Below are 22754 nucleotides of genomic sequence, written 5' to 3' on the forward strand. Positions count from 1 at the left end.
TGCTCGCTTCGCCATTAGTTTTGATAAAGATAATGGGTGACATTTGTATCACATACGAAAATTTTGAAAATGCATAGTTCACAATCAATCAATAGCTTCCTAAAACTGGTCCAGCATAGTCTACATGCAAATGTGACCACGGTTCTGGCACCCATGGCCATGGAAAATATTGTACTGGAGAAGCTGAGCGATATTTCCTGAGTAAGAGGACTTTATTCAGCTTCGCTTTTATGTCTTCACTTATATTTTTGCAGTAGAAATGCTCTCTGGCAATGCATTTGGTATTACAATACCGCAGGAGGTTTGATGGAACATTTGAACCTCTTTCGGCTTAAGCACTTTGGGAATAATCACCACTCATGTCGTTCCTGATTCTGAATGTACCAGGATGACACCGTCTTAAACAGTGAAAGCATATTGCATGAACCAGTGCGATTTAATTTTCGGGTGATTGGTTAACTTTGTATCTAAGTGCTCCTTAGATTGAATGTATTGTTTGATCTTAGATAATAATGCATCCTTTTGCACAAGCTTTGCGATTAAATTGCAGTTCGATGGAGAAGTTTTGACAATGCCGTCACTGTTAAAATCTAAAGCAAATACACCAGCAATAGAACCAAAATTTTTGTCCTGTCTTATGCAGTCGTAATAGCAAATCTACGTTGGCATGTTGAGCTGTGGACCTGAAAACTATTTCATTGTCAAAGTTTGATAAAAGTGGTGCCCGACACTGCAAGCATTGAATTGTTTTGGAAGGTATAGTATCATTTCGTTCAAAAATTGTTGAAATGTCTCTAAGCACTATGGGACTTAATATCTGAGTTCATCAGTGCCCTAGACTTACAACTACTTAAACCTAACTAACCTAAGGACATCACACACATCCATGCCAGAGGCAGGATTCGAACCTGCGACCGTAGCAGCGCGGTTCCGGACTGAAGCGCCTAGAACAGCTCGGCTGTTATTTGGTTCAAATGTAGCTACCAGTGGTTTGTGGTCCTTAAGTAAAATGCATCTTCAGCCATAAATGTATTCATGAAACTATTAACAGCAAAAATGATAGCAGGAGTCGCCTTTGCAGCTGACTGTAGTTCTTCTGAGCAACAATCCGTGTTTTGACCACGAATGTAATCGGAAGTTTTAAAACAATGTTGTCTACGTAACAGGGCAGCCTCAGTTTTCTATTTCTACTGCAATACTTAACGTATTATTTTTATAATTTGTTTTGAGACATTAGGCAGTAGTAAATTCTGTTTTAAGTTGTCGAATGCATGTTGGCATTCATTGTTCCAGGTCCATTTTCTTCCTTACTGTAATGGTTTGTGAAGCATTTCAGTTATGGGTGCTGTGTATAGTATAAACGTAATTACGAGGGCATACTGAAAAGTAATGCCTCCGAATTTCTTGTGTGTAATCTCTCAAAGCTTTACAAATAAAACAAACGTTATTAAGAGTCTCCATCTTTATTCGTTAAGTCTACATATTTCATGCCTTCTGCCACTGGACGATTCCGCGTTGTAGCTTGTAACATGACAGTGTGTAGCATAACTATATCGGGGCCAGGAAAGCAGCGTGCGGTAATCGCTTTTCGATTTCGAAGAGTTCGTCCACAAAAAAAGCACCCCCTCCTTCAGCATGACAGCGCCCGACCACACATGAGTGCTGCGACATTTGCAACAATACAGAACCTTGGGTTCACTGTGAGCGATCGTCCTCCATATAGTCCTGACTTGGCCCCATCTCATTTTCATCTGTTTCCAAAACTTAAAGAACATCTGCAAGCTTGTTCTCTCTTGTAGAATCTGAACTTTAATAAAAATGACAAGATACTGTTAATCAAAACACAGGGATAAGTTGTGATCTAAATGACAACAGATTTATTCATTCTTAACATCACAAGACAAAAAAATGACTAAAGAACCATCACACAAACATTTTCATTTGACAAACGCTTTCACTATCATGGGGCCTATGGTGGACAAAGTGATCAGCTGGGGATCGACACACAACACTAATCGCTTTATCTGACTTCATACACGTGAACCCGGGTTATGGCACAAAAACTACGCCACCATCAAGCATCTATACTCTACTATTCAAAAAAAGAAAAATATGGTTCGAAAGAACAGGGTGCTGAGAAACATATATTGGAGCACCACGCCATAGCAGCGAATAGTTTACAGTCCCTCTGGTCAAGGCGGCACGCCATGATGCGTTCGGTGACTGAAGTCATGGACGGCCGCAATCTGTTATTAATGGCGTGTGCCCGAAAAGTGCAAGTACGCGGTCTCTCGTTCGGTTAATTCGGAACACAGGTACTTTCCTATGAGCATCTGAAACCCCAGTGGATTCCAGTGTGCAGGTGCACCCGTTTGCTGGTCTGCCATACCAATTCGACTCCGTGCCATGACTATGCGTGATGGAATATGTCAAATGTTTAGAAGGCCGACTCAAGACAAATAAGTACACCCACGCATTACTCATTGTGTGCATGATGCTAGAAGTAGTACCTTTGATGGTTCAGAAGGTGACTGGCACAGGCTCTAAGTGGCACACAAGCCAAGGTCACAAGTCTCACTGTTTAGGTTGAGACCTGCAGTTCTTTACTAGCGAAGCGCCAGTACAAGAGTGGTCTCATCTCTTTCTGTACACTTCCTCCTCGGCTCGGTAGCCAAGCACATTTACATCTTAGACTTCCCCAACTTAGCACAAGTCAATCACGAGCTCGCGCACGGAATTCGATGCTGGGAGAGCGCCCTTTCCACTGCATACACCGATTTGACCAATCACAGACTTTAAAGTTAATTGGAAGAAAAGGAAAAAAGATTCAGCTTCGCGACCTCTTTCTCTCGCGTTTATGCCATGTCTTTTGCTAGCAACATGACCAGGACTGAACCACGGCCCTCCATAAAAAAGCTTATCTCCCCTGTTGCATCCATTTCGAAGTTTCCAGAGAACTCGCTAAAAGCCTCGTGGTTTAACAAATATGTTTTGTAACAGAGTCTGGACGTCCGGGCGCTGGTGACCTGTCCCACGGAAATTCGCAGAACGCTCACAGTTGACTTGTCGACTTCTTGCCTAGCAAGGGCCCATCCTCTGCTTTACTGCCGGTCTACAGTGCGCTGGACATTGCAGCGGCGAGTTCTCGGCGCTAGTCAGTCTACCAGGACGCGGTTGCCTACCCACCGGCGCCAGCCAACATGTCTGTGCAATGAGACCGCGAAACTCGGCCGTCCGGAAATGTTTCCACCCAGGTTCTGCAGAAAAATCGCACTTCCCTAGGCCCGTCGCAGTGATTTTACTGCAGTCGTTTAAATCAGCACCCTATTCCTTTGAACGCAGGTAAAGCTTACAGTTATTCCTTCCCTAGAGCATGCAAGCAAGAGCATTAACTACTGCCTACCATTTCATCATGATGTATGAAGTCAAATTGCAATAAAGATCATATTCCCTAAGAACATGAATCGGCATAACACCGAATCAGAAGAGAGTGCCCTGCAATCTCTCACACCTTTGAGGATTTCACTTTGATAGTGATGAAGCACTGCGAGCAGTGGGGAGGTTGTGGCTTTGCCAACCACGTCAGCCACTCTACATTGACGATATCAACAAACTGATCTGTCGTGGGAGAAATGTGCTCATCACCATGGTAACAATGTCGAGGAATAAATATGTAAGCAAGAAGAATAAAGATGTATTGTACTAATAACATTTATTTTATTTAAAAAGCTTTAAGAGAATTCACACTAAAAATTCATTGACAGTACTTTTCAGCACGCTCTCGTAATTTGGTCTGGCACAGTGTGTAATTGCTTGAAATCCATATGAGCCAAAAAGTTTTTAATTGTTTTGAAGTATTGCAGTGTCATCCTGATGTCATATTATGACAGAATGTGTCCTAATCATTGTATTTCCCACTGGAAGAATGAGCATTTTTCTTTGTTACATTTGACATTGGATGGTTATATAATCATAAATACACACTCCAAATAAAATAATAGTTCTGCAGTATTTTTCCTGGGACAATGACGTCATCCAGATAGCTCACAGCATTAGGAGTTTTGCAAATTAATTGCTCGAAATATCAATGGGACAAACTTTGTGCATTGGCAATCGTGAATGGCAGTCTCTTGTATGTATCCAGTCCGAGTAGAGTTCTTATGCACAAAAAATCTGTCTTTCTGCACTTTGTGGTACTTGTAAGTAGGCTTCCTTCAAAAGAAGTTCTGAAAAATATACACTACCAGCTATATATATATATATATATATATATATATATATATATATATATATATATATATATATATATATATATATATATATAAGATGAACATCAACAAAAGCAAAACGAGGATAATGGAAAGTAGTCGAATTAAGGGAATTAGATTAGACAATGAGACACTTAAAGTAGTAAAGGAGTTTTGCTATCTGGGGAGCAAAATAACTGATGATGGTCGAAGTAGAGAGGATATAAAATGTAGACTGGCAATGGCAAGGAAAGCTTATCTGAAGAAAAGAAATTTGTTAACATCGAGAATAGATTTAAGTGTCAGGAAGTCGTTTCTGAAATTATTTGTATGGAGTGTAGCCATGTATGGAAGTGAAACATGGACGATAAATACTGTAGTTTGGACAAGAAGAGAATAGAAGCTTTCGAAATGTGGTGCTACAGAAGAATGCTGAAGATTGGATGGGTAGATCACGTAACTAATGAGGAGGTATTGAATAGAATTGGGAAGTAGATGCGTTTGTGGCACAACTTAACAAGAAGAAGGGACCGGTTGGTAGGACATGTTCTGAGGCATCAAGGGATCACAAATTTAGCATTGGAAGGCAGCGTGGAGGGTAAAAATCGTAGAGGGAGACCAAGAGATGAATACACTAAGCAGATTCAGGAGGATGCAGGTTGCAGTAAGTACTGGGAGATGAAGAGGCTTGCACAGGATAGAGTAGCATGGAGAGCTGCATCAAACCAGTCTCAGGACTGAAGACCACAACAACAACCAGTTAATTTAGATATTAAATCTTCCAGCTTTGGAACTGGACAGGAATCCATTATAGATTGACTGTCGCTTTGAAATCACCGCAGATCTGTAATGTGCCAGTCGGTTTTTGTACTATGACGATTGGCATTTCCCATTGGTCACTGGTAATGGGTTCTCTACTCTAGGCAGCCAAGTTCCGATTTCAGTCTGTTTTTCAATTCAAACGGAGTTTGCGAGCTGTGCAAAATTTTGGCGCAGCATACAGCCAGTATCAAGTGTGTCCTGTACTTTTTATGTTATTTGTTGCATCAGAAAAAAATTATACTTTTGTAGCAGTTTTTGCAGTTCTTCATTAGGATTTCAGTGTGGATCTATTTCACTCTGTCATTAATTATGAAGCCTAGCATTTGAATAAATCAAGGCCGAGTAAATCTGTTGCTTTGTGTGAATTTTCTATTATAAATCCGCCCTTGTTTTGTAAATAACTTACATTCATCATTATGAAGTGGTCTTTGACCAATATGTGTTGGTAGTTGCAGGTAAATAGCAAACTATGAAATGTAGTTCATTTCGGTTAACCTATCTTTTTGTACACGTAAATTACTTAAAGAAATTGAAGAGACTGTGTTTTAAATTTCAGTGACACTTTATTAACTCTGAGTCCTACAGTTAATGTTGTCGTTTACTCAAAAGATAACATTCACTTTATTTTTCATCAATGAAATGTTATTGATCTCCTCGTGTTCGTCTTGAACATGGCTGTTATTTTTATTACGAATCACTCTGGAGTGTATGAGTGTCTTATTATATTGCCTGATTTGCTTAGTGTTGCACACTTCGCATTTGTGTCTTGTCTTTTTGCAGTAAATGCATTTCGTAACTCAGAAGAAACAGTCTTCGTGTTAGTGACTAACACCATAGCATGCACATGAACGTAGCTTTCCCTTATTTAATCTGCTTACTGTCTGCTGGTTCTGTTTAGTTTCCATGCCTCACGGCGTTCGCAAACATTCGCTACGAGGGCTGTGTTTCGTACGTCTTAAACGTACTAGTGTCGTCATGCTGGAGCGTATCAGCTGATACTAGTAACTGTTCATGCGCCCATATTATATGAAAACAGTCTTGCAATAACGAATTAGTCAGATTAAGGAGGTCTTTCTTTAGGTGGGTGAAGAATAAGCATGTCACGAATGAGAGAATGAGCATAAAGCTTTATGCTTTTGTCGTTTTTCCAACAGAATTTTGCAATTTTTAGTTATAGCACTATCTAAACTAAAACGTTACTAGCAAACTGTACACTTGCACTAGCCAGTTATATTGGCTTTTGTCGCCCGCAGCTAATGTTGTATTGGCAGTGTTTTGTCACAGGTAAATCTTCGCAGCCAGATTATGGACTAGCGTTAATATTGGTAAACAGTCTTCGGCAATTTATGGCGTTAATGTCTGTGTATCCTCTTCACCGAATAACTTTGGCGCCAAACAGACAGGCAGCACGAGGTGAGCCCCCTGCCACAGAAAGTAGTTGCTGTAGCGAAGTGGTGTGCTTGAATTCTGCAACTAATCTCGTCACAGGGCAAATCATACTACAATAAAAGTACGCTACCAACGTAGCAAGTAACAATCAACAATCATTTATCGTACCAGCATGACTACAAAGAGAGATTAGGTGAAAGGATTTAGAATAGTCTGTGTTAAAAGTTTGTGAATATGTTAGCAAGCCAAAATGTTTGACGAGGAGTGCAGAATGAGAACTTAGGCTGTTGGTTTCCCATTTTTCTGTCAGGGTCTTTAGGAGCAAAATCGACTTTTTTGTTCTCCAACAAGAGTATTTTTCAGCTCGTCCCCTCCTCTTCCCTGCTGCTTACGTAAAACGAATTCTGTAGGTCAATAAAGTTTGTACAGTTTATTTATGTACTTCGACGCACTGACATACTTTGACACATGTAAAATAGGTGCGCATAATGTAAGGTTAACACAAGATCGTCTCCCATCTAACGCAACTTCACTTTACAATAATTTACATAGAAATACACATTTGTGGGCTACACTTACAGTATACCAAAATATACGGTGTTCGATTCGCAAGTATAAAGAATTTCGTATTACGCAATAAACTTTTTGAGGGCGCTTACGCAGCGAGGTGGCACCATCGAACAATTTTCAGGTCAAGACAGTCCCCAAGCGTGAAGTGCCCATTATACAGAGACAGCACTTCATAAAGATTCCTCCAAAATATCGTGGTAAGAACATTTCGACGACTTTCCATGATCATAAATTATAGACGTGCCCATCCCCACAATTGGTACTTTTAGTACCAAAAAATCTGGGTATTTCGGAGTTTCCGCAGGAACTGGCCATAGACAAATGGTGCTTTTATAATCCGTCTAAGGCCTGTGCTAGATTATACTTAATGCAAAAGAAACAACCGATTTTCTCAATTTGCTTGGAAGTAATGTTTAAATTTTGATCCTGTACTCTTGGATAGCTACATTATGCCCTGTCTTTCGATAGGTAGAAAAGTGATCACTAGACAAAGGTGTAAGTAAAACACCAGAACTCTTATATTTGTGATCAATAGAACCAGAGATATGAACGCCTGAAGAATCACATTTTGACTGTTTTTTTTTTTTTCCTCTGTGTCTAACAGCTTTTCCGCTAGCTCATCACATAACTTACTGCTTGATGTTTTCTGCATGGTCATAACTGCACCACTAAGTGGACTACACCTGTCTGTATAGACTAACGGTTTTGGGTCTACGCATCCACGTTTCAACACCTGACCTGCTGCCCACGGGGAAATAAGCAGTAATGGCTTGCTATTGCCACATGTATTTGGAAGTACTAACCAATCCAAAAACATAATACTTCTAATAGCTATAGTGTGAAGGAGGTTTTTAAATGTCTGGCACCGGTGGGAACTTGTTGACTAGGCATTTCACATGAGACAAGACATTCGCTTACGGTACACAAGCTGACTCTCGCCCCACCATTTCCAAATTCAGCAGGAAAGGTCTAAACAGCTCTCAACTACTTCGAACTATTCGGAACTTTTCGACTGACTCAGCAGCAAGTTGGGTTATAAAATCAGGGGAGCTGCCACTCAAAGCAAAGTAATGACGTGTAGCACACTGGACTCGCATTCGGGAGGACGACGGTTCAATCACGCGTCCGGCCATCCTGATTTAGGTTTTCCGTGATTTCCCTAAATCGCTCCATGCAAATGCTGGGATGGTTCCTTTAAAAGGGCACGGCCGACTTCCTTCCCCATCCTTCCCTAAACCGATGAGACCGATGACCTCGCTGTTGCCGGCCGGAGTGGCCGTGCGGTTCTAGGCGCTACAGCTTGGAACCGAGCGACCGCTACGGTCGCAGGTTCGAATCCTGCCTCGGGCATGGATGTGTGTGATGCCCTTAGGTTACTTAGGTTTAATTAGTTCTAAGTTCTAGACGACTGATGACCTCAGAAGTTAAGTCGCATAGTGCTCAGAGCCATTTTTGAACCTCGCTGTTTGGTCTCTTCCCACAAACAACCCAAAGTAATGACGTTACTTCATCAGAGCCGCCATTGTCATTCAGTGCCTTTTCTTTCAAGGACATGTGAGAATGTATGTGTGACATATACAATGCTGGAAAAAAATTAGTGCTCCCTTTTAGAGGTTTGCAATTCACTCAGACGAGTGTTGAAAATTAGGTGGACTGGTAAGGTAAGGAATGAAGGGGTTCTGCTCAGAATCGGATATGAAAGGAATGTGTGGAAAACAGTGATAAGAAGAAGAGACAGGATGATAGGACATCTGTTAAGACATGAGGGAACGTCTTCCATGGTACTAGAGAGAGCTGTAGAAGACAAGAACAGCAGACGAAGACAGAGATTGGAATACATCTATCAAATAATAGAGGACGTAGGTTGCAAGTGCTACTCTGAGATGAAGAGGTTAGCACAGGAGAGGACTTTATGGCGGGCCGCATCAAACCAGTCAGGAGACTGATGGCCCAAATAAAAATTCACTTAAGATTTGTTGTTGCAAACAGTGCACACGAAGTACATGATACGAATAAATGTACATATCAATAGCACAAGCGGTTCTGAGATACAAGGTATCGAAGCATGCTGAAACACCTACATTACACTCCTGGAAATGGAAAAAAGAACACATTGACACCGGTGTGTCAGACCCACCATACTTGCTCCGGACACTGCGACAGGGCTGTACAAGCAATGATCACACGCACGGCACAGCGGACACACCAGGAACCGCGGTGTTGGCCGTCGAATGGCGCTAGCTGCGCAGCATTTGTGCACCGCCGCCGTCAGTGTCAGCCAGTTTGCCGTGGCATACGGAGCTCCATCGCAGTCTTTAACACTGGTAGCATGCCGCGACAGCGTGGACGTGAACCGTATGTGCAGTTGACGGACTTTGAGCGAGGGCGTATAGTGGGCATGCGGGAGGCCGGGTGGACGTACCGCCGAATTGCTCAACACGTGGGGCGTGAGGTCTCCACAGTACATCGATGTTGTCGCCAGTGGTCGGCGGAAGGTGCACGTGCCCGTCGACCTGGGACCGGACCGCAGCGACGCACGGATGCACGCCAAGACCGTAGGATCCTACGCAGTGCCGTAGGGGACCGCACCGCCACTTCCCAGCAAATTAGGGACACTGTTGCTCCTGGGGTATCGGCGAGGACCATTCGTAACCGTCTCCATGAAGCTGGGCTACGGTCCCGCACACCGTTAGGCCGTCTTCCGCTCACGCCCCAACATCGTGCAGCCCGCCTCCAGTGGTGTCGCGACAGGCGTGAATGGAGGGACGAATGGAGACGTGTCGTCTTCAGCGATGAGAGTCGCTTCTGCCTTGGTGCCAGTGATGATCGTATGCGTGTTTGGCGCCGTGCAGGTGAGCGCCACAATCAGGACTGCATACGACCGAGGCACACAGGGCCAACACCCGGCATCATGGTGTGGGGAGCGATCTCCTACACTGGCCGTACACCACTGGTGATCGTCGAGGGGACACTGAATAGTGCACGGTACATCCAAACCGTCATCGAACCCATCGTTCTACCATTCCTAGACCGGCAAGGGAACTTGCTGTTCCAACAGGACAATGGACGTCCGCATGTCTCCCGTGCCACCCAACGTGCTCTAGAAGGTGTAAGTCAACTACCCTGGCCAGCAAGATCTCCGGATCTGTCCCCTATTGAGCATGTTTGGGACTGGATGAAGCGTCGTCTCACGCGGTCTGCACGTCCAGCACGAACGCTGGTCCAACTGAGGCGCCAGGTGGAAATGGCATGGCAAGCCGTTCCACAGGACTACATCCAGCATCTCTACGATCGTCTCCATGGGAGAATAGCAGCCTGCATTGCTGCGAAAGGTGGATATACACTGTACTAGTGCCGACATTGTGCATGCTCTGTTGCCTGTGTCTATGTGCCTGTGGTTCTGTCAGTGTGATCATGTGATGTATCTGACCCCAGGAATGTGTCAATAAAGTTTCCCCTTCCTGGGACAATGAATTCACGGTGTTCTTATTTCAATTTCCAGGAGTGTATTATTTGGTGCAGCCTCCACGAACGACAATGCAGGCGCCACTTTGCCATCCAGTCGATCGTAAAGACGGCAAATGCAGTCCTGGGATATGTTACGCCACGTCTGCTCGATGTGTTTACGTAGCTCTGTAAGAGTTATTGACTGACGTGTCGCAAGAGTCACTCCTCGTCCCATCAACCCCATACGTGCTCGGTCGGAGACAAGTCCGGAGATCGCGCTGGTCAGGGAAGTTACTGTGCGGCTTGCAGAGCACGTTGAGCTTCATTTGCAGTGTGTGGGCGAGCATTATCCTGCTGGAACAACACATCATCTTCCTGTTACAAGAACGGCAAAAGAACGGGTCGAACAACATTCTGCACGTACCGAGTACTGGTTAGCGTCCCCTCCAGATACATCAAAGGTGAACGGGAGGTGTATGTTAAGCACAACAGACAATAATGTCTGTGCTGAGCCCACTGTGTCTTGAACGAATACCCTCTCTGAGACAGTGCTTAGCAGGCCTACGTGCAGACAGAATCTGTTATCATCGCTGAAGACCACGACACGCCTTCCAATCTTCCAAGTGATCCTCTGACGGCATCAATCGAGCCGTGCACGTCGATGCTGTGGCGTGAGTGGAGTAAGGACTGTGTGTCCTTAGTGCCACTGCTAATAACCGGTTCACGACAGTTCGTGTTGCCTGTGCTGTGGTAACTGTACGATCTGCCACTGCTGCTCTTACAATATGACGATCCTGGCAGAGGTCTGTACTGCGTAGACGTCCAGAACCTTGTCTACGGGTGTATAAATGTTCAAGTGACCACTGATACATGGTTCGTTGTACAACTGACGCAACACGTCCAATATGTGTGGCAGTTCTCCGAAAGGACTATCCCACCAGTCGGAACGACACTGTTTTCAGCCCTTTCAGACGCGATATGCTGTACGAAAGCACGAGTACGTCTCCGTGGCATGGTTTCCTGCTTGCTTCACATGTCTGCACCACACTGAGCCTTCTGGCTATAAGCATTCCCTATTAAAGGGTAGACAAACATGGCGCTCTGGTAGGTGTGTCATTACGCTGGGGGACTGATGACCTCAGATGTTAAGTCCCATAGTGCTTAAAGCCATTCACTATGCTGGCTGTCGGCAGACGACGTTGAAACGTTTCACAGCACATCCACTATCCCCTGGGTGGCGTATGCCGTCATTGAATCAAACACAACGTCATCTTTCCAGGTGTAATATTCTTTTTTCCGGAAGTGTGTGTTACTATTAACAATCTTGCATCTTTCATCTACTAATTCTACTTCCAGAAAGGTTTCTGTGTATCCAGGTCATACACAAAGTCTCTTACAAATATTTCTCTCTCATACCCTTAGCACTGCCAAGCCATTTCAGCCTTTTCCTTATAGAGAATCGATCTGAGACCTCTTCATTTCTTATCCTGACCCTTCCACTCTGCCACACTATTCAGGCAGGTTTCTGATTCTGAGTTGCATTCGTCTGACTGTTTCCAGTGTATTCAGACCATAATAGTATAGCTGGACTGGTACTGGTACAGTCTGCATTGTTCCCAGATTTCACCCCATCCTCTTTCCTCCTCTGCTCCTCGTATGACAACTTTGATGATGTCATGCTTTGCTGTCGCATTTTCAGTATCCTCAGGTCAGCCGTCTTGTATTTTATTCTTAGCACAAGTAATCTACTTGTACTTTGCACCAATATGACAAATGCTCGTTTTCTAATTTCGCGCTATTTCAGTCTTAGGGCAATTGTGTTCTCAGCTGTTCTGTCAAAGGTGTGAGGGAAAACTCTATAGAAGTAATAGACTACTTTGAATTTCCCACCACTTTAGACTAAGGGCAACTGGGCTATGACGTCTGTGGGGAAATCTGACGTCAGTGCATGATGTCATCGATGATGTCGTAGGGGAAGGCGGAAATCTGGAAAAAATGACGACTGTACCAATACCGGTCCTACTATACTACTGGCTTTGCCATATTTCTTCCCTTTTAACAGTCGTGTAATTCGAGGATTCCTTTTCAGTCAGCGTTGCAGAGTCTGCGAGCAGTGAGTGTCAGCTGCCGTCCGATCAGAGCAGCACTTGACAGACTGGAACGGTTGATGGCCAGCATGCAATCGAAGAAGGCAGGTGAAGACTGCTCGGTAGGCTGAACGTGACTATCAAAATAATCTGTTTATATTACTGTATTAGTATGAAGTTCACAATAAGGGTGAACTGGCACCAAAAAGTTAATTAAGTCCAAATAACGATCATGAATGGGTTGCTCATGAGGTAGAATTTAGAAGTCGAACAGATGCAGGTGCAGGGTTGGGTTTAAAAAAGCTAGACGTTTCTTGGATGCCTGTTATTATGTTTTTCAGAACAAAGTTCGTCTAATTAACCAATCCCTTAAAATCACAGGAAATGTTGTGTTATGGCCATCCACAGCTGTAGAGTTGCGGCATGATGAATATGCCATATATAATCCTTTTCATTTTTTACTTTTGTTCAACTATGTATGGTTGTCCCCCTTGTTTTAAAAATAAAATAATAATTGTATTTTAGGTTCTTCTAGCTTTCACATGTAAAATTACTTTTAAAGATGCTACCCAACTTCTTCTGACAGTGTTGAAGGTTCTAACCCTATCTTATCGGCGTCAGTTCGTCTAGATAGTCACTGCGCATCTCATCTTGTCACGAGATATTTCTATATAAGATTTTATTTTTTCCGTCCCCCCCCCCCTCCTTTTATTTAGATAACGGTCTATTTATAAGCAGTATTCCACCTACAATTGACCTTTGTAACCTGTCGTACAGTCATATAATTATGAAATTTATTTTACTTTACCAGATGAAAGTATGTTTCATCACCTAAACAGCATTTGTTTTATACTTTTACAGCCCGTCTTACCGCATTTTACTTATCCTTAATTTCTTTTATCACGATGATGTTCCCTGCATTCTGTCTTTCCCTAGCCTTTCTTTTAGTTACATGGTCTATTTTCTAAACAGAAATTTATCTAAACTTACCTACCGTACAATTATACAAGCTCTGCTTCATGAGATTTGTGTTACTTGCCAGTGTGAATGTAGCTTTCACCAGGTACACATACACTATGTGATTAACCAATAAAAATTGGGTGTCACTTGTGTCGTACGTCTGTACGCGAGATTTCCACACTCTCAAACATCCCTAGGTCCACTGTATCCGATGTGATAGCGAAGTGCAAACGTGAAGGGACACGTACAGCACAAAAGCGTACATGCCGATCTCGTCTTTTGACTGACAGAGACTTCCGACAGTTGAAGAGGATCGTAATGTGTAATAAGCAGACATCTATCCAGACCATCACACAGGGATTCCAAACTGAATCAAGATCCACTGCAAGTACTGTGACAGTTAGGCGGGAGGTGAGGAAACTTGGATTTCATGATCGAGCGGCTGCTGATAAGCCACACATCACGCCGGTAAATGCCAAACGACGCCTCGCTTAGTGTAAGGAGCGTAAACAGTGGACGACTGAACAGTGGAAAAACGTTGTATGGAGTGACGAATCACTGTACACAATGTGGCGAGCCGATGGCAGGGTGATTGTCTGGCAAATGTCATCTGCCATGGTGTGTAGTGCCAAGAGTAAAATTCTGAGGCGGTGGTGTTATGGTGTGGCCATGTTTTTCAAGATGTTTTGAGTGTCACTATCACAGCACAGGCCTACATTGATGTTTTAAGCACCTCCTTGCTTCCCACCGTTGAAGAGCCATTCGGGGATGGCGATTGCATCTTTCAACATGATCGGGCACCTGTTCATAATGCATGACCTGTGGCGGAGAGGTTACATGACAATAGCATCCCTGCAATTGACTGGCCTGTACAGAGTCCTGACCTGACCTGAATCCTGTAGAACACCTTTGGGGTGTTTTGGAACGCCGAATTCGTGCCAGGCCTTACCGGCCGACATCGATACCTCTCCTCAATGCAGCACTCCTTGAAGAATGGGTTGTCATTCCCCACCTGATTGAAGGTATGCCTGCGAGAGTGGAAGCTGTCATCAAGGCTAAGGGTGGGCAACACCGTATTGGATTCCGCGGCCGCAACGAACTTGTAAGTCATTTTCAGCCATGTGTCCGGATACTTATGATCACTTAGCGTATCGTTGTTTTATCTTTGATGTCCGTCTAGGTTACTACTTTATTCTTATTCTACTTTTCCTGTATCGGGATGATATTCCCAGCATTCTGCTCTATTTTAAATTGGACTACCGACCTCTTCGTGGTTAAACATTTCTATCACAACTGGGCGAAGAATGTCGGATCATCTGTCCCTTATCGTTAAATTATGAAATTATGAAATAAATGTGAGTACATAATTTTTCCTAGATAGCTTCATGTCAGTTACTACATTTTAACCCCTAACAGGAACTTTATTCATTTACTCCTGTATATACAAATGTATACCTAAACATGTGGCTCTAACACCGCGAAACTAGTTGGATGAGAAATATTTATCAAACAGCAGAAGCGGATTAATTCATCGCGGTGCCCTTAAAATCAATTTGTTGCTAGTCTGAAAACAACTCTTACCCCAATCTTGTGAAGCAAATGTACCGCAATACAATGAATGCGAGTTTAATGTCATCCAAAATTAGTGACGATTGGCTCTCCACTTTTCAAGAGAGAGATTGTGGTTTAACACTAGAAAAAATAGTTGAGCTGCATATTAATGTAAATGAAAATAAAGGGTTTTGTAGTGGACTATACGCAGATCTGCCAAAAGCTATAGCTGATAAACAAGCAGTAATAAAGGGTGACTCAGAGGATTATGCCTGTTTTAATTGGTCAATTCTGGCAGTTTTATATTCTGCTAATGCCAGTCATAAAATGTGTCTTAATATATTCTATATGTAAACAAACTTTGCCATCATATCATTTCCTGCAAAGCTGAAGCATTTACCGATATTCGAAAAACGGAATGAAGTCTCTGTAAACGTGTATGGCATCCAATATTCCGACTATGAATGGATGGTCATAGACGACAAGAGAGATGAGAAGTGACTTCAAGCTGTACTACTGTTATATCTCACGAAACACCAACACAAGAAACGTGCCAATATATTAATGTTGCAAGTTGCTAATACAGATGCATACCATTTCTATTACATAAAAATTTTCAGTACTAGCAGTTAGTAGCATTACTGCTCATCAGTATTCAGTTGTCGTATGGGAGCGTTGTCTGTGCTAGTTTCTTTCCAAAGAGTCGTAGATGAGTGGTTGGCTGTGCACAATTTAAACCAGCCATCAGTATATAGGGTGGTCAGAAACAATCTGATAAGTTTGTGAGGGTGTTGCAAGGTAGATTGTGCTGAGGAATAACTGCTGAAAAAAATTCGACATTTTGCACCGTTTCCAAGTCAATTAGCACTGAAGTTAGCCAGTCAAGCCGCTGCGAGGACCAATTTCAAGCGGCCCGCCAGAGTAGGTGTCGCCAAACGCGTTCTTCATTTGTTTTCCTAAATCAGGACGCGAGAACGATACAAAAATTGGACATGGGACGGCAGTAAGGATTGAACACGAGCCAAAGACTGAGCAGTCTCGCGCACTATCATCTAAACTATGAGAACGACTGACACTAATAGTACCTGGCTGGCCGCTTGAATTCGCGCACGTAACGGCGTGATTGGATAACTTCAGTACTAATTGACTCGGGAACGACGCTACTACGTAAAGAATTTTTTTCTTAACAATTATTTCTCAGCACAGCCTACCGTGCGACAGCCTTACTTTGAGATGCCTACTTCCTTTAAAGTGAACTCTTGTGTGGTGCCATTTTGCGTTATTAATTTAGTTAACTGTCTATATCTTCCCTAACCTTCTTTTCACTACGCTGAAGTTACGATGGCAGAGAATAAATCTGTGAGCCTTTTGTGGGAGGCGAGTTGTGAATCTTTTTAAATCTTTTTGTGTCTGTTAAAGCTAGAAGGGGGCTGGAGGGAGCGTGGTTTTCGTTTTGTGCAGTCAAACTGTCACTGAATAGGCCGATTTCCTCAATACGAATAGGAATATTATTTTATAAATAACCCAGTAAAAAGGCATAGTCTTCATCAGGGCCTTTCTCGGCTTGAATTTTATGATATAAGTAAAATATATATTTGTTTTTCTTTGTATTATGTATGCAGATATAAATTAACTATCGGCTGTCTCAGATGAAAGTGTTCCTGCACTGCAACTTTTGGAAATGAAATGTTTATCGTCGAGACAAATGACAATGAAAGCATATTACCATTCACCCCTATGCGTTCATCTAGCAACTCACTTTTAGGTGCAGTGTATATTCTTTTTACTTTTTCTGTTATGTACAGCAAGTTCTGTTACAGCACAACGATCAGCAGCTTCATTAATATGAGGACATTTTAAGGTTTAATTCTCCGCAAGCGCAACGGCAACTAACATGCAGCCGAGCAAATTTGTAATTGGAGTTCTCCCTAAATATTTTACACAAGCCACTGTAACTGACTTCCATATCAGGATATTTCTGCCCGGACATACATTATAATTCTGAAATTCAAATCTACATCTAGATAATGATTTTCTTCTCCAGTGCAGAGGGTTTCTTTCAACAGGATTCCATGTCCAGCATTCGAACTCTACTCCAGCGCATACTACGTTTCTTAGGTGTGTGCGTGCGTGTGTGTGTGTGTGTGTGTGTGTGTGTGTGTATGTATGTGTGTATGTGTGTGTGTGTTGCTGTTTTTGTTGTTGTTGTTGTTGCTGTTGCTGTTGCTGACGAATTTTAGATGTGGAAATACTGCAATTACACCCTTTACTTAATTTTTTGGATGATTACTTTTGAACACGATTGTTAAGGTTTTTTGAGCTATGGGGCTACAGTGTGATTGGCTATTTCATTTTAATTGTGCTAAAATACTAGGCTGTGATTTGCTGTTTCGATTTAATACAGCCCGCATCTCGTGGTCGTGCGGTAGCGTTCTCGCTTCCCACGCCCGGGTTCCCGGGTTCGATTCCCGGCGGGGTCACAGATTTTCTCTGCCTCGTGATGGCTGGGTGTTGTGTGCTGTCGTTAGGTTAGTTAGGTTTAAGTAGTTCTAAGTTCTAGGGGACTGATGACCATAGATGTTAAGTCCCATAGTGCTCAGAGCCATTTGAACCATTTTTTGATTTAATACTGTGTAAAATACTAGGCCATGACTGGAGGGGACGGGAGGGCAGGGGGTTGGCAAGGGAGAGGTATGACGTTATTGAAGGAAACGTGCTGTGTCACATGATAATCATGTTATAAATAAGAGGGGCGTGGCTTGTGACATCCTGTGTTTGCCCATGCATCTGGGCAACCCACACTAACACTTGCACTTCTTGTCAGCGGTATTGCAAGACTCGATACCGAATTGGAGTGCAAAGTTGGCCAAAATTGGGACATATATATTACTTGCACTGCTCTTGATATACTATAAGTATTTTTCTTAAATTTATAATTATAAGTATTGGAGGTGTTAAAAATGATCGGAACCTGCCTTATGCGCTAGTCAGTTGCATTATGGACTGTTCCTTGTTGAAAAAGGATTTCCTGTTGAAGTTTAAAGGCAGTTTTCCAAGACTTATACTGTAGGATCTATGTTGATAATGCAGGACACAATAATGACACATGAGTAGAAATGTCCTGTATCCAGCTGTCTGGCTTAATGGCTATGTAAACAACATAGTTGTTCGATAGGAAATTAAGACTTTCGCTGCTACATAATGGGAAGTATTGTAACAAATACATTCTCACCTATTCCAAATTTTATTGAGAATATGTGGAAACAGTAACTTATTTTAGAGTGCTGAGATGAAAATTAATTAGAGTATAGCTGAAAATATGTAACATCACTTGAAATTAAAGCATGGACCCACATTTTACACAGAGCGAACATGCTATCACACCTAGTGTACAGAGGTTGTGAAATTAATGTAAAGTTCAAATATAAAAGATAAAGATGACACAGGAATATAAAATAAATTCCTATTAGTGACTATAGACAAGTCCTGCAAGCTTTAAAAAGTGATAAATATAAATAAATAACATTAAGTAAATATAATTGTCTAAGTTAATAGGATTATCTAAAAAATGTTGCTCTATATCATTTGAAAAGTTAATTTCCCCAACTTTATTTCTCACAGCACTAGCTCAGTCTAAAAACAAGCTATGACGTTACCATCTGCGTTTATACGAGGCAGTCTGTTTCTGGTGTAGTAAGATTCCTTGTATTTCTGCGTAGTGCTAAAAATTCTTTTATCTTCCTGTTAAATTTTCCCTAGTTATGGCTGGTTTTGCGGTTTCGTCCTTTTCGATGGAGTGCATAACGCAGTAGACTTCTCGCCTCAGCTTAGGGTCCTTGTTGCGCTAGAGTGACCTGAATTCGTATCTACTGTGTACCCCTCGTCTCCACTTAACTTCTCGTCAGTCCAACGTTAGCACCAGCTGGGGCCTCTCCTCAGCTGCTCGCAAACAGCCTCCACTCTAATGTCTTAATCAGCAGAAAACCACTCAATGGCCCGTAACAGCGGAAGACGTCCGATAAACAGGCAATTCTGTTCCTTCTCCCGACCCAGTAGTCTCCTATTCAAGCCGGGAAGGCTCTTACCGCCACCCATTCTCGTTTACGCTCAGGCATATCAAAAGACCATTAACACCAGTTTTAGAGAGATAATCAAGCGCAAGGTAATAAGACCGTAACAAACAAAATCGTGACGACAGCTTGACAAACCAAAAATTAGCCGTTAGTGTGACAAATTCGAAGGAATATTGGTACTGCACAATCACCTGTGATCATAAGTATGTGCTACCAAGAAGTAGCAACTAATACAGTTAATGCGAATGTTAATTTTGAGGCAGCCATTAATGAGGACGAGTGCAGCTGTTTTCACTGTATTCAGCCAGTACAGAACTGAAACCTCTCATGATATAACTGGGATCGAAATAATTAGTTTTCATGTAATTTCAGTCTACCTTGTGTCCATGTAATTTAAAAGACGTCTACAGTGTTTTTTTTTTATTATTTTTCTGCTTGATGATGGCCTGAGAGACCGAAACTATAAAATAATATTAATTCGCATCGCAGCTGTCGGTGTATCTATACGCTGTGAGCTTCAAACAGTTCTGGTTCATAAGGGTTAAAAAATACGTAAGTCATAAAGAACTCATCTCCATGATGAAGCCAGATCGGTGTATAGCAGTTTCATTTCTTCTTCGCCGAACAAATGATCATAGAAAAATATTAACTTGTAGGCTGTCTATAGTTCTCGATCTACAGATTCTGTGCCATTAATGTGGACTAAATTTTAAACCGCTTGGTAATGTTTTATAGTGTGATAGCGTGTCATTACTGCAGATAATCTGAAAATTATACTGAGTTGCTTTCTGGCACCTTTGGAGAGAAGCAGTCAGTAGAGACACCACCTCTTCCTCCTTCCCTGTTCCTGCCTGCATAATCGACAACAAAGCCACTACACCGTACCCTCCGTGCATCTATCAAAGTCTGTAGTGTCCTCCGGACAGGCGTACCTGAGAGTAAGCACTGATATATTGAAATTGAAAATTTCAATGGCACGAATGAGAAAAAAAATCATTATTCGAATGGCTCTCATCACTATGGGACTTAACATCTGAGGTCATCAGTCCCCTACAACTTAGAACTACTTAAACCTAACTAACCTAAGGACATCACACACATCCATGCCCGAGGCAGGATTCGAACTTGCGACCATTGCGGTTGCGCGGTTCCAGACTGAAACGCCTAGAACCGCTCGGCCACACCGGCCGTCAAAAAAAAACTAATCATTATTCAGCGGCTGAGTATCATCAGGGGTTCTGTCGACTGCACTCTCGCTTTTCCTCCAACTAGTTACAGTTCACTCTTGCTATTTCTAACTTGCACAATATTTGGTACGTATGACATCCGCAGGCGAGAGGCCTTATAATTAATTTGCAGAGATCCACTTCAGTCGTACCAATATTTATTCAAACAACGATCGGTTTCGAGATTGTAATATCCCATCTTCAGGTCTATGAAACTGTAATATAGAAAGGAGGGGAAGGAAGAAATATATGTAAAAACCAAAAGGGCAGACTGCCGAAACAAGGCTATTTACTTATAGTACTTGATAGTACGTACATATCATGCGGTCGGGCAAGTCAGTAAAATAAAATGTAAGGTGACAACATTCTGTCGCTGCGTGACGTTCCGTTAGGCAGCACACATATGAAGACACGCTCGGAAAAATGGGATAACCCTCAAATGTAAAAGCTTAGAGATAATTGTTTCCGTCCGTGGCTGGTACGGGTATTATCGAAGTTGACGTTGGTCTCATCCCTAAATACCATTTTGGAATGAGACCAACGTCAATTTTGATAGTTCCCGTACCCAGAACAGATGGCAACACTTATCTCTAAGTTTTTACATTTGAGGGTTCGCCCGTTTTTCCGCGCGTATTTTCATAAGGCTTGTATACGCATGATTTCATGGAGGTTTAGAAGATTAATAAAAAGAAACAACATCCGAAGGGCTGGTCACAGACCAACTAAGATACGTTCATGTGGATTGCATATGGGTGAGGCAGTGACCATTAGGTTTACCTCATGTGGAGAGAAGGGTTTTATGTGAGGTTCTTACTGCGTCGGTACTGAGGATGGAGATTCAAAGACGACGCAAGAGCCTGTAAATTACTTGGACCTGCAGCTAGAAAACAGAAAAGTGTTTCTAGCAATCTAAAGGCCGCTTGTCCACATTTGGTCCCGGCGGAGGTTCGAGTCCACCCTCGGGCATGGGTGTGTGTGTTTGTCCTTAGGATAATTTAGGTTAAGTAATGTGTAAGCTTAGGGACTGATGACCTTAGAAGTTAAGTCCCATAATATTTCACACACATTTGAACATTTTTTGTCCACATTTCAGCTTACTGGTGCTGGAAAACAAATTCCTACTCACTACTTCGAATGGAGTGAAGATGTGACGACGAAAAATTAAAAGTTAACTATTTTCCAAAATCAAGTATATCCAGAATTCTATCCTTCCAAGTGCACAAACTTTTTTTTGTAAATCACATAAATTATTTACTGCTCTAATCAGCACTAGGCACAGTTCAGAACCTAAATTTCAAAGCTTCATTATCTATAAAATCTTTCCTGAGAAAAACTGTTCAAAGAAAGAACCTAAATCTCAAAGCCCCATTATTCATAAACCCTTTTTCTGAGAAAAATTGTTTTTATACTCTTCTCACTACACTGGTTTAGAATACTGGCTGTGCACCAAACCGCTAGACCGAAACACCAAGAGGCATTTAATTACTAATAGTTCAGGAGAAAGTTAAATTTATAACAGTTCTACAAAAATGTGAGCTTACATTTTCTCGTTATCATTCAAAGGACGTCCGTACACAGTCATTCGAGGCCAGCGTTCGCAGTTGCGGTTAGTATGCTAATGCACGGTGTCACTAAAAGCGCCCTCTCAACACACTAAATTACTAGTAACTTTCCCACCGGAGGTTTTATCGCCTCTCTAATTTCTTCTGTCGGAATTCCACGTTTAAGGAAAATTTCGCTTCTATTTTACCTCTGTTTCTAAACAAATATAGTTAGTAAGGTTTTTGAAATTGAACTTACGGAACCTACTGGTCTTTACCTTCTGAACTGTCCAACCTGTCATCACTGTAATCTTCTTAAATCAACTCCATCGTTTTCAAATTTGGTGGGTGTTATCATTTTCTATACAGTGTGTGGACTTGTTATCTCTATAGTCGAGCTCGTGCCTAAATCGTGAATACTCTACTAAAGTTTTCCAACCTTAATGCATAAATTTGCAATTTCTTAAGAAACTCGCAAGATATTGGAGATATTTTGAGAAACCTTTCACATCTTGCAAGATCCCCTATTCATGGTTTTATGTTCCCTGCACAGAAAATTAATTGTGAGAATGCCATTTCTGCAAGACCTACCATATTAATTTATATGTACTTAAAGTTACGTGGATAGCACGTTTTAACGGATACGGGCATATTGGTAATCCCTGGCTTAATTAATGTAAAATTTATTCATATGAAAGGTACTTGGATATAAAAGATATGACTTGTAGGTTATACATCTATAACCATTTTTACAGAAGTATTTCTAAAAATATTCATTATTTTTAAGATCATAATAGTTTTTGTAAAAAGTGAACATCAAAGTAAGAAACTATCTACATTT

This window comes from Schistocerca cancellata, chromosome 5, assembly GCF_023864275.1.
Source record: "Schistocerca cancellata isolate TAMUIC-IGC-003103 chromosome 5, iqSchCanc2.1, whole genome shotgun sequence".
NCBI classification, from domain to species: domain Eukaryota; kingdom Metazoa; phylum Arthropoda; class Insecta; order Orthoptera; family Acrididae; genus Schistocerca; species Schistocerca cancellata.